Genomic DNA, 12,586 nt, shown 5'->3' with positions numbered 1-12,586 from the left:
GATAGGTCATTTTGAGCACAAAAAAGGAAAATGTTTATGCTTAAAATGGCCTACAAGGACAGCTAGCTTAGTACTTACCTATGAACATATTATGATATGCCCCAATCTGTTGAAATTCTGATTCTGCTTCCTTGAGACATTTCAATAGCAATGTTTCGTATCTTAGTTAAGAAAGATACAATTTTTTGTTCTAGGATAAGTGGATACCTGCCTAGTGAGAGTTTAGGCACACTTCTGATTAATAGTGAAGAAGGGTAAGTGTAGAAAAGCTTTAATACAAAGTGAATAACTATTATCAATACTACCATTGCTTATTGTACTTAACTCATAGTGAGACAGTAGAACATTTAGATTGCAGCCAGAGGTATACAATGATATATAAATGAGAAGTTCTGCTGTGTTGAGACTATCCTAAGGCCTAAAATGCGATAATATAGGGGCTGTAAGGGACTAAATAAAGAAAGCAGATTCAGGATTTTAAGAAAGCATAAGAGCTGGAATCCATATCAGTTTACCAAAGCTTGTATATCTGGATTTTTTGGTGTTGCTTTTTTCTATAAGGTAAGCTCCCCATGTTTCCCTCATACAGGGAGCTTTCACCTTGGTACTCATAGTTTATTCAACTCCAAAATTCCAATACCTCAAATGAAGAACAAACCTAAAATTTACTGATCTTGTTTTGATATACACTGTTTCATTTAATGCAAGATAAAAATAAGTACTGCAGGTGAAAACTGTTCTAACAAGAACAAATAGTAACTTAACTTCAGTAAAAATGAAGGATCAAACATATCCTCAGCAAAACAGGTACACTTAATAGTTTGGTAAGACCTTTCACATTGAATATGACGCATGATCAGACCATAAAACAAAACTGATACATATAGTAAAATAAAAGTAATCAATAAATTAAACAATTAACATCTTAAACCAATTACTCTTAGTATAATTTTTAAGGATACAAGTCTATTTAAAACATCTAAAATCATCAATGACACAACCCTCTAGCCTTCAAAACTGGCTTTAAAGGTACCATGTGCTTCATCAGTCTGCAGCAAAATGACCCATCTGGCTTCTACCTGTTCCATCCTATTACTGATATCCCCTCCACACAAATCTTCAAACAAAAACTGTAACACAGAAAATTTAAATACATGCATCATACCATTTATTGCAATGTGCTTCGCCAACACATTAGAATAATCACTTCTATTACGGACGTTGCAATATTTGCTCACTAAACAAGCAGTTGATCTTCCCCACATAAAAGCAGGGACAGGAAGCACATCTGGCCAAATCAAATTCTTGGTAGTGCAATCTACATTCATCCTAAAATAAAAACTCCTTTTACAGGGTGGACAAAACTTTTACCAGTATCTATATATTCACAAGCCTTGCACTTCCCACAAGGCTGGATGCCAGTAGAGCTGATGTTTCCAATCTGCTACTTTCTCAAACAAAGCCTTCTCTTCGAAAGACGTTTTATTTTTAAATGTAAGTTTTGGCTAAGTGCATACGACTGATTTTAACCTCTCATCCATCAATAATATTGATCAGTTCTTCCTCATCAAATCACAAACCAAGTGAACATCACTGGTACAGGTGAGAGGAACTGTGGTCACTTGAGGGTGTGATGTTGTTGCTAAGTCTGTAGTACAATAGAGTCATCATTCACAGACAAATATGACCTCACCCTACTGCTCCTAGCCAGCTCCACTTCTTTCCTTAGTTCAGAAATATCATTCCTTGAGTAACCTCTCTGCAAAAACTCTCTGCTGAATTGATCAAATGTCTGTTGTAAAACCACATCATTATTCAAATGTGATGCACACAAACACTGTCCTTTCATAATATTGTTATAAATAAACCTTGGGTGCAAACTAGATCTAAGAAGAATGTTCTTCCTACATTGTTTCCAAAAAAAGTTTATAGGTTCATAGGTTCATAGGTTCATACTAGGCTATCTGCCCAAGGGCATTTATAAGCCTAGCCCATAGTTATGTGGCTTTCGCCACCCCTTTAGTTTGAATAAAAACTATGCCTATCATTTTTCTGTGCCTCTGTCAAGCAGTGACACTGAAGTAATCCCTGGGGTATATCTGCGATCTCCCATCCATTGGTCAAGATTCCTCTTGAACAAGGCCAGCGAGGTGCTCTGCCTCACATGTACCGGGATTTTGTTCCACAGCATAGGAGTCTCTGGGTGATGAATCTGTCCCTCCAGCACGTTCTATTTATAACCGTGTCAAGGTTTAAGTCTCCGCCCTTGTGGTTCTGAGGGATCTAGATTTTTGAGGTGAAGCATATTCATCAAATCTGGGTTTGACATGGCCTTATATGTCAGGCACAGGTCACCTCTGAGCAAGCGGTATGAGACTGAATAAAGCTGGAGTTCTTTCAGTCGGGCAGCATAAGACATATTTTTGAGACCCTTTATCCTTTTGGTGAGGAACTTTTGGGGCATTTCAAGCTGCATCAGGTGTCTGGTCAGATACATTCGAGCGGGGCATTGTACTCAATCATAGGTCTAATGAGTGATGAGTACAGGGGCGATGACCTCCCTTGATCTAGATGTGAATCCCTTCATGATCAGGTGGGCGATATAGAAGGTTTTCCTAACTACTTTAGCAACATGAGTGTCAAGCGAAGACTACTGTCAACTTGGGTCCCCAGATCCCTGATGACTTTTTCTGTGCTCAGTGGATTGTCACCTATATGGTAGCTAGGGGTAACCTTGTTTTTCCCAAAGGGTATGACTATGCATTTTTGGCGTTTAACTTCAGGCCATGGCTCTGGCACCAGTTATCCGTTTCTGTGAGGCCCTTCTGGAGGATATCTGTGTCAGATGTGTTTTCGACTATGGCCCAGTTTGCAGTCATCTGCAAACTTTGTCAGCCATAACCCTCCTGTGTTTGCTTGTACTTCAGAAAAGTAGATGCCGAACAAGAGTGGACCCAGGACTGAGCCCTGTGGGACACCACTTGTGACAGGCTTTGAGTCTGACATGGCTCCAGCAACTCTGACCCTGTGGGTTCTGTCGCTTAGCCAGTTTGCAACCCATCTTGTGATGTATGGGTTTACATTCAAGCTGATGAGTTTTTCGATGATACCTGAGTGGGGTATTGTGTCGAAGGCCTTTGCCAGGTCGAGGTAGGCTGTATGGACTGCCTTTCCCTCATCAATGGCCTTGGTGACTGTCTCGAAAAAGTCAACCAAGTTTAAGAGGCAGGATCTGCCTTTGACAAAGCCAAACTGGGTTGGATCCAAAGTCTGCAAGTTCCCTATGTCTTTATTTATGAGTTCCATTATGATCCTCTCCATGGCTTTGCAGATAAGGCTTGTCAAGCTAATGGGCGGTAATTTCCAGGGTCTGTGGAGGCACCGCCATTATGAAGTGGGACCACAGTCGCCGTCGCCACTCCTTGGGTGCGTATCCTGAGGTGAGGCTAAGATTAAACAGCTGTCCTAACTGTGGGTTTAATTCCTCGTTGAGTTCATGAAGCACACAGCCGGGGACACCATCCGGTCCCATGGATGCTGTGTTTTTGCCTTAGTGAGGGCAGTTCTCACCTGGGCGTTGGAGATGTTTGGGGGCTACAATCCTCTGGAATAGATATCTCTCCTTTTGGGGAGGGGGAGAAGTTTGCACTGAACCTGTCAGCCAGTATGTTAGCAATGTGTGTAGGTTCAGTAATTTTCACATCATTTTGAACTAATTCTGAGCATATCTGGGAGTTTCCTCCTAGGTTTCTAACATAGCTAAAGAAGGCCTTATGATTGTCTTTAGAGTCCTTGGCGATTTTTCTCTCAAAATTTGCCTTGGATGATTTTATGAGAGCTCTTAGTTTTTACTTATAATGATCAAAGGTGTCTTACCTTTCAAGGATTTTGCTCTATCTTGTAGTAGCTTCCTCCTTTTGTTGTAGAGCTTGTTTATGGCTGGGGTCCACCAGACTGGACACTTGCCTTTGGTACAGAGAGTCTTAGTTTTGTTTGGGATTGCCTGATCCATGCAGTCCTGTAGGTGCTGGTAGAAGGCATTTGTAAGTGATTCAGCGGTTTGAGTAATGTTTACCACTGGCTCAGGGGCCTTAAAGGAGACCACACTAGTTTTTAGAAGTGTGAAATCGGCTTTTGAGAAGTTTTTCACTGTGGTCTTTTTGTTTCAGGTGGGCGGGATGAGGACCTCCAGCGAGATTAGTTTATGATCTGATCTCACCAGTGAGGGTATACTTCGGTGTTGAACATTTTGATCCCATGTTCGTGATGATGAGATCAAGTATGTTTTCACCTCTTGTGGGGATGGTGACTAGTTGTTCCATGGCATTTGAGTTTATGAACTCCAGGAATCTTTGGGTTAGAGTGTTCGGGCTTGAGTAGTGTTCCCAGTCTATATTAGGGTAGTTGAAGTCACCTAGTATGATGGTGTTTGGAGATACATTTATCCCCTCCAATGTTTTCAGGAAGGCCATGTGAGGTTCCTGAGTTTGAGAGGGTGGCCTGTAACATGCTACAAATTGCAGAGCAGTCTTGCCTATGGTTAATTGCACCTGGATGGTCTCCGATGCATCGTGCGTTGCCACCAACCTTGAGGTGTGGGTGTCCTTTATGAATATGGACACCCCCCCTTCTTGGTGTTGTCCGGATTTTGGGGCCGGAACGTATGATATGAGGTGAAACCTGTTAGTGCTGGGGTGCTCTCAGGAGCCTTGAACCAGGTTTCTGTCACAGCACAGACATCGATGTTCTCCATATTGAGAAGGGCCTCGAGTGCGTGCATCTTGAGATTGAGACTTCTGGCATTGAGCAGCATTACCCTTAGTTTTTCCTTTTTGGTGTTCTAGGGTGGTAGGTTTAGAATTTGAGACTTGCCTAAAAAAGGCACTATGGGGGTGGCAAGAGCCTTTGCCAATATCCGGAAGCCCAGGGGTGACAGGTGCAAGCCGTCCCTTGCGAAGCAGCGTGGCTTGCCCAGCATGTCATCCCAGGCAGACAGACATTGGATCCCCTTTGAATGACACCAGAATTTAAGCCAATTATTAAAGCTGATCATCTTATCACTGTATTGTGGCATCATTCTAGGTGAAGGTAGGATACTGCTCAAGGTCAGGGTCATACCTGCCTGGGCTACATAATCAGAGAGCTCCTCGACGTCCCTTTTCATGTAGTCCAAGGAGGTATGTCTCAGGTCGTTGACATCAGCGTGGACAATGACTGAGTCGTACTTGTACCTGCTGTTGAGAGACCTGAGTGCTTGTGTTATGTGGCGGATTCTAGCGCCCGACAGGCAGCTTACTGTGACCTTCTCCTTACTCAGTCTGGTGAGCGGGACGTCAGTGTGTCTGACTATGGAATCACCAATGACAAGTGTGTCTGGCATTTTGTTTGGCCTTAAGGGCTGTGACTGTTTGACACTCTGACTGTGTGGTCTATGTGTTGCATGTGTTGGGTCGTGAGGTGGTAGTTGTTTGGGTGTCTGCTTTGGTGGCCTCTGCTGTTTTGGTAAATTTTTGACCAGAGCCTCCGAGTATGTCTTTGTGTGAGTATGTGTATGATTTGAAGTTGTGATGGTACCATGTGTGACTGGGTATGTATTGTGTGTGGTTGCCTTCTCCTCCTGTCTGGTCTTGCCAGTCCTATGTTGAGAGAGTTCAGCCTCCAGTTTGGCCGTATAGTTGCATCTCTCGCATGTATTTGTGTTTTGTGGGAGAAGGAGAGGATTGTCTGTGTACATGAGGCAATTGTAACATTGCCTCAATATTCCCAGGTTCACCAGTTGAGCTGGAGAGGACACTAGCAACTGATCCCTCGACATACTAGAAGTAGTAGATAAAGAACTTTCAAAGGACTCCGGGGGAAGTGGGTTTTGGGCTGGTGGGGTACTATCTATAATAAGAGTGCTTTATCAAGGTGCAAGTACTGTAGGAGTAAGTACTAGGCTTTACAGATAGAGAATAGTCTACTTGGGAATCAAGTAGAGATGAACTTTTCAGTTATAGGATATGCTGGTTAGATCAGCAGTACAGTTTAGCGTGTTTTATAGCAGGGGGCTGAAGGGAGCTAGGAATTGTAGTATTTTAGTATTAAAATGACCGTCATCAGAGTTAGACAGTTGTATCTAAGAAATCTACACTCTTAGATGGAAAGTTCGCTGTAAATTTCAAAAACAGTTATCCCCTCTAAATAAGAAATAAACTCCTGTAAAACAGTTGCTGGGCCATTCCAAATGAAAAAAAAAAACATCAACAAAGCATTTAGAGTAGCTAACACAATTGTAGTATTCACTTTCACAAACTTCAACCTTCTCTAAGTAGGCTAAAACCATATTGGCATAGCTATTGGCACATGCAGTGCCCATAGTTTCACCTAATCTCTGCAAATAAAGCTGATTATCAAAAATAAAAGTATTGTTTTCTAAAATTAATGAAAGTAAAAGAGAAATCAAATTAACTTGTGTAGTAGAATAATCGCTAAACTCAGTTAAAAATAACCTGACATGTTCTATTCCAACATCATTGGGAATGACTGTGAACAAAAAGTGAACATCCATTGTAACAATTAAGCAATCAGATGTACAAACTGAACTCTTAGCAAAACCATCCTTAGCATCTCTTAAAATTGACTGTACTTTGTCTGATACTGACCTAAGCTGTTTCTCCACGTATGTGGCTCAGTCAACTGCCTACAACCTGAAGCTATAGTTCTCGTGGGTGGTCGTAACAGATCTTTACGCACCTTCGAGAGGCCATAGAGCACAGGAACTATTACATTTGCCTATTTTACTGAGGTAGTGTTTGACTGATCCTTCATTTTTACTGAAGTTACAATGTTTTATTTAGTTGATATTCCCCAATTAGTTGACTGTTGTATTATCAGAGGATTCCAAAAGACTTAAGTGGAGGAAACGGTAACGTAATGATACATGATTCCAGCAGAGTTAATAAGTGGAAGAAATGGGCACATGTAGTGATCCATGGCACATACTGGCCCAATTAACTTTGCATAAGAACTAGCATAAGTCATAGCTAAGACTGCAAGATACATAGTAAGTCCAGATTGAGAATGGGGTAGGAACTGTTTCTGATGTACCTACCTTTATAAAATATTAACAATGAAAATAATCCGACTGTGTAATCTGTCTCTCTAGCCCTACATTCAGGAAAATGTTTCAAACATTAACGGAGAGGATACGTCCTTGCTTGATCAAACATCTGTTTGTTAGGCACAGGGTTTCCCTTAGGTCAGAAGAAATACCATTTCTTAGTGATGCTTTAGGAAAGTGCCTCTCAAAAATGTTTCCTTTAAACTGAAATGGAATGAGTGGAGGAGTGAGATAATCCCTTAAATAACTTGCATTCATATATTAGGTTTTTGGGAATACATGACTACTATGATGGCATGGTTTATTGTGAATCTCTAGACATTTGTAAATCGAAGACATTTTTTAGCAGTGATGCAGATTAATGCGTGAATGTGGCAGGTATCACAGAAACATGGGGAAGTGATAAAAGGTGAGAGACAGAACTGGTGTAATATAGGCTGTGTAAAAATGAGTGGGTCAGTAACTACAGATGTACTGTAGTAATCTCTGTAACTGATGGCATTAAATGTGAACTAATAGAGAATGGAGACGGTTATTTTTCAAAATGTTTATTAACATTTTAATATGCAACTATACCATATTTATCTCCCAGGGGAATCCCAAACTGGTTACCTATAGGTAATAGTTCACAGAAAGAAAATCCTGATATATATATTATATATATATAGATATATATATATATATATATATATATATATATAAGAATTACAGAATTCTACCGAAGGTGTCACTATTCACCCTGGATAAGTTGCAGTGAGTTTAACCATAAAACAGGTTCACTAGTGTTTAAAGCATATGAAAAAGTGGAAGAGTGGTTGTGGACCAGTACTGTTAACACACTACCAGGTATATGCAGGAAAGATGTGAACCTAATGAAATAACAGAATATTGAGGTAAGACAAAGAAAACAGTGATTTTCATAGGGAGGGATCTGAATTTGCCTAGATCAGCCTGTGGAAGTCCATACCACAGAGATAAGACTGAAAGTAAGATGCCTGAAATTCAGTGAGGAGTTCATTTAAGTAATGCAGCTCTATCACTGTTCTGGAAAGAATAGAATATTTCATACTATCTTTACTAATATGGCTTCACTGCAAGAATGGCAATCCTCTAGAGCCAATTAATCTGTTTTTTACACCGCCAGATGGCTAGCCCTGACGCTGTTTTTCTTCCACACTACAAACTCACATGCATACTCGCATCTGTGGCCAATTTAGAGTGTCTAATCCTCCTACTGCATGTGTTTGTAATGTGATAGGAAACCCACATAAACACAGAAGACAGACAAACTCTGCACAGAAGGCACCCCAGTCAAAAATCAAACTAGGGAACCTCTTGCTGTGAGGCGACAATGTTCTCTGCTAGGCCACTGTGCCACCCATTTAACCAAGAGAAACACTGAAAAAAAATAATAAAATAGGATTTTAGAAGAGTAGCTTACATGACATTGGGAAGGAGGCCATTAGTGAGTTCAGATACTTGATATGAGCTGTGGAAGTGAGAACATTATGGGAGAGGTTTAACGATGGAGTAATTTAAAAACTGAGCAAGGTGCTGAGACAACAGGAAGATAAAAAGAGTGAAAGGGTGATACAGGGATAAAGAAAAGATGTGCAAATAGTTCAGAAAGATGTCAGAGATTCTTGGTAAAAGAAAAATAAAATACTGACAAAAAGGAATACTGATCTTTTAAATGAATTGAAATGAGAAAGAAAGTGTCAGACTTAGCCAGCATAATTAAGATTAAGAAGGATAAAAACAGACAGGGCAAAGACTTTTGGCATAGATACAAAACAAATATATTGTATCCATGCTCACAAAGGATAAAAAGGTGGGGTATGTTAGGGAGAACACAGGATGGAGTGCAAGATTTCAGAAATGAGAGAAATGGAAAGCTTTTTACTTTTTCCCCGCAGCTGGCACTTAATCCTCTCCTCATTCGCCCAGTCTGATGGACCTGTCATAGCCTGCTGCAACCTTCAAACTGACTAAAGTCCAGGACCAGTGAAGAAACGGTGGATGTTGGTGCACCATCATGCTGCAGTTGGGGAGTGTACCCTAGGTCCTGTCACCTCATGTCAAACTTTCACGCTTTGTAATTGCTGACTTCAGGAGGTGCATGCAAGCTTCCACCTATGAGCAATTCCCCAACTAAGCAGCACACTCTTTATCCAGTATGGGGCTCACCAGGCAGGTGGTGCTGCTTTATTGCAGCAAGCATTGGTTGCCTATCCACTCCACGGTGTACAAGCAAACTTCAGTCATTCACTCCCATTCTCTCCCTGCAGCACACGTAGCATCCGTGCTACTGACAGAACATAAGTCATATAAGGTGTAGTAAGAACTTTATCCCTTTGCGCCACAGGACCACTTTGGGTGATGTGCAGCTTTTAATGCAAAGAAAGGACCAGGCAGAGACTGGATGGGCTACTGCTCAGTGTCCTAAAACTGTGTCTGTAGACATGTGAATGCAACTGAATGAATGTGTGTGTGTGTGTGCGCACGCGCTTGCACATGCATATGCATGCATGTGCTGGAGTATGCACAATTGTGTGTGGGTTAGTGTGAGAGAGTTAGTGAGTGTGGGGACTTGTTTGAGGATGATTGAATGTCTGTATCTGTGTGTGTATATACATGTGTGCTTAGTGGGTTGCGTATCCTACTGCAAAATATTGGATAGTTGGAAGAACTCAAGTGACAGGTCTGACAGTGCAGTATTTGATTCAATGACATGGTAGTAAGCCACTTATGAGGTGTTTCTCTGTGCAGCTTAGCCTTGTCAATGAGAGATGGAGATACAAGTTTGTCAGAAGATTGAAAGTTCAAAAGACTGAAAATCCAAATATCTATAGCTCAAAATATAAAAATATTTTGAATGCAGGCGCAAGCCCCCCCTGTACCCCTCATGTGGGGGGCTGCGCACATCACACCCCCTGCTAACAATATATACTAACTCCAAGATTGCACAACACTGGAGAAAGGGCAAATTTCATTTTCAATATTTTGAGTTTTAGATATTTTGATTCAGTCTTTTGAGCTTTGGATCTTCTGAAGGGAATCCATATATGTGTGTGTGTGTGTGTTTGTGTGTGTTTATGTGCGTGTGTGTATATTTATGTATTTTATTTCTTTTATTTATTTAACAGTTGTTTACCGGTAAAGTCCGACTGGGAATGCAGCCAATTTTCAGAGGAGACCGGGGGGAGATGATCCAGATGCATGTATTTATATGTATGTGTGTTTAGCTCTCTCTCTCTCGCTCTCTCATATATATATATATATATATATATATATATATATATATATATGTGTGTGTGTGGGGGTATGTGACATACATTTGAGCTGTTGCTGGTACAAAATATCTAAACTTAAAATACTGAAAACTGCTCGTTTTTACTCCTATTTTTGAGATGGCATACATGATTTTGTTGATCAAGTGTGGGGGCAGGGGGGGGCAGGTTTTATTTTTACAGTATTTTGAGTTTCAATATTTTGACCTATGCCTGCCTATCTCTCTCTCTCTCTCTCTCTCTATACATACATACATATATATATATATATATATATATATATATATATATATATATAAATCTTTCAAAATAACTGTTTTTCTTAAATGTATAATGTATTTTAAAAATTTGTTAATCATTTACTGCATTATAAATTAAAACAGTGCCAAATTAAAGAAAGTTAAAATTTATTTATTTTTTAGCAAAGTGCTTTGAATTTATGAAGTGTTCAGAATTCAAGGCACATTGCACAATATAGAACATTATGGCAGTTAATAAAAGCAGTCAGATTCAGATGATTGGTTTTATTCTAACTGTTAGGTAAAACATTTCATTCATTGTACTCTGAGTAGCCATCGTTAGCTCAGAGCTGGAGCAGCTTCCAGGAAGATGTCAGAAATTAAATTTAAATGATGTTTGGAAAAAGTGTAGAAGCTCCTTTCACAGCAGTAGTATTAACCTTCCAGATCTCATTCTCAAAGTAATGCCCATCTGGAGTGCTTTTCTTAGAACATTTCCTGCTGAACTCCATTTGCTAGTGAATATTCATTACACTTGGGTGCAATGCACATCTAATAGGGGAATATAACAAATCTCATGGTATACACGTGCTGAGCACATGAAGAGAGCATTCAGTACTAACACACTAGTGATCATTGCTTGCAAAAAAAAAAGCCTCTCAGTGACAGCTTCAACAGCCCTTTAAGCTTTAATTATTATAAGCTTTGGGTAGTTTATTTAGTAAATGGGTCAACTCTGTAACAGGAGGAGTTAAGTAAATGAACATATGAAAATGTGGATAAACCACTCTCTCCTTCCTTGAGAATATGTTTGTAATTGGGACACATCTGTCAGAACAACTATTTAGGCTATCTTCATTTTCAGTGACAAATGCAGTGCATACACACAATACACATGCGTACACTTAGATGTGGCCATGTGTTTTATATAGCTGTATATTTATATCTGTCTCTCTCTTTATATTTACATATATGGATATCTATATCTGTAATATCTCTATATTTAGATATAATTATACATATTCAATTTTATATATATATATATATATATATATATATATATATATATATATATATATATATATATAGATATATACAAGAGGAAGAGACAATGTAAATGAACTCACTGGATGCAACATAACTATAGACAGATATATAGATTGATATAGTTGTACATATTCATTTATACTTGTATGTACTGAAGAAGACACAAAGTAAATGAATGCACTTGATGCAACAACACACACAAACCTGCATATAGATGGAAAGGAATGCAGCTTAGATATCACTCTCTCTGCAAATTTACAAAATAAAATAGTTTATTCCACACAGCAGAAAGTAAAATTAAGGTTTCCTCAGAGAATCTAGTCTTTTCATTTGTCATACCAAGTGACACAGTACCAAAGCAGAGCCTAATTGCTGGCAAAATAGTTCCTACAAACCAAATCTTCCCCGAGGTTCTTACTTGAATGAATTCAAGCCTCTAGTCTCTGGTTTCCTTCCTTTGTGCACATACCTTCCCCCAAAGTCACTCGCTAGTTTCATCTCTTGTCTAGAGACTTTCTGTTTTGGGCTTTCCTAAGCCCTCTTTTACAGTTCAGTAAGCTACTCATTCAAAAAAAAAATGATCAGTAGACTACTGCACTTCTTAAAGACAAAGACAGTGATCCACCGTTACACACTAGAATAATAATACAATTATATTATCATCACCAAACCCCCTTTTTTCCATGGGTTTGCTGTTGCCACCTCTCCTGAGTTGGAAGCACTGTCCTACCAGTCTTGCCTGAATGTCAGATTTCTTCTCACATGCAGTCCATCAATCTCTTTGCTGGACATCCTATTTTCCTTCTGCCTTTTTCATGTGTCTCTTTATTCTTCTTTACTAAATTGTCATTTGCTTTCATAGAAATGTGCCCGAATAACTGTAATCTGTTCTCTTAGACCTTCTCTGC

This window comes from Protopterus annectens, chromosome 17.part0 (genome assembly GCF_019279795.1).
Source record: "Protopterus annectens isolate FY-2018-M chromosome 17.part0, PAN1.0, whole genome shotgun sequence".
NCBI lineage: Eukaryota > Metazoa > Chordata > Ceratodontiformes > Protopteridae > Protopterus > Protopterus annectens.
This window is presented reverse-complemented; position numbering follows the sequence as displayed.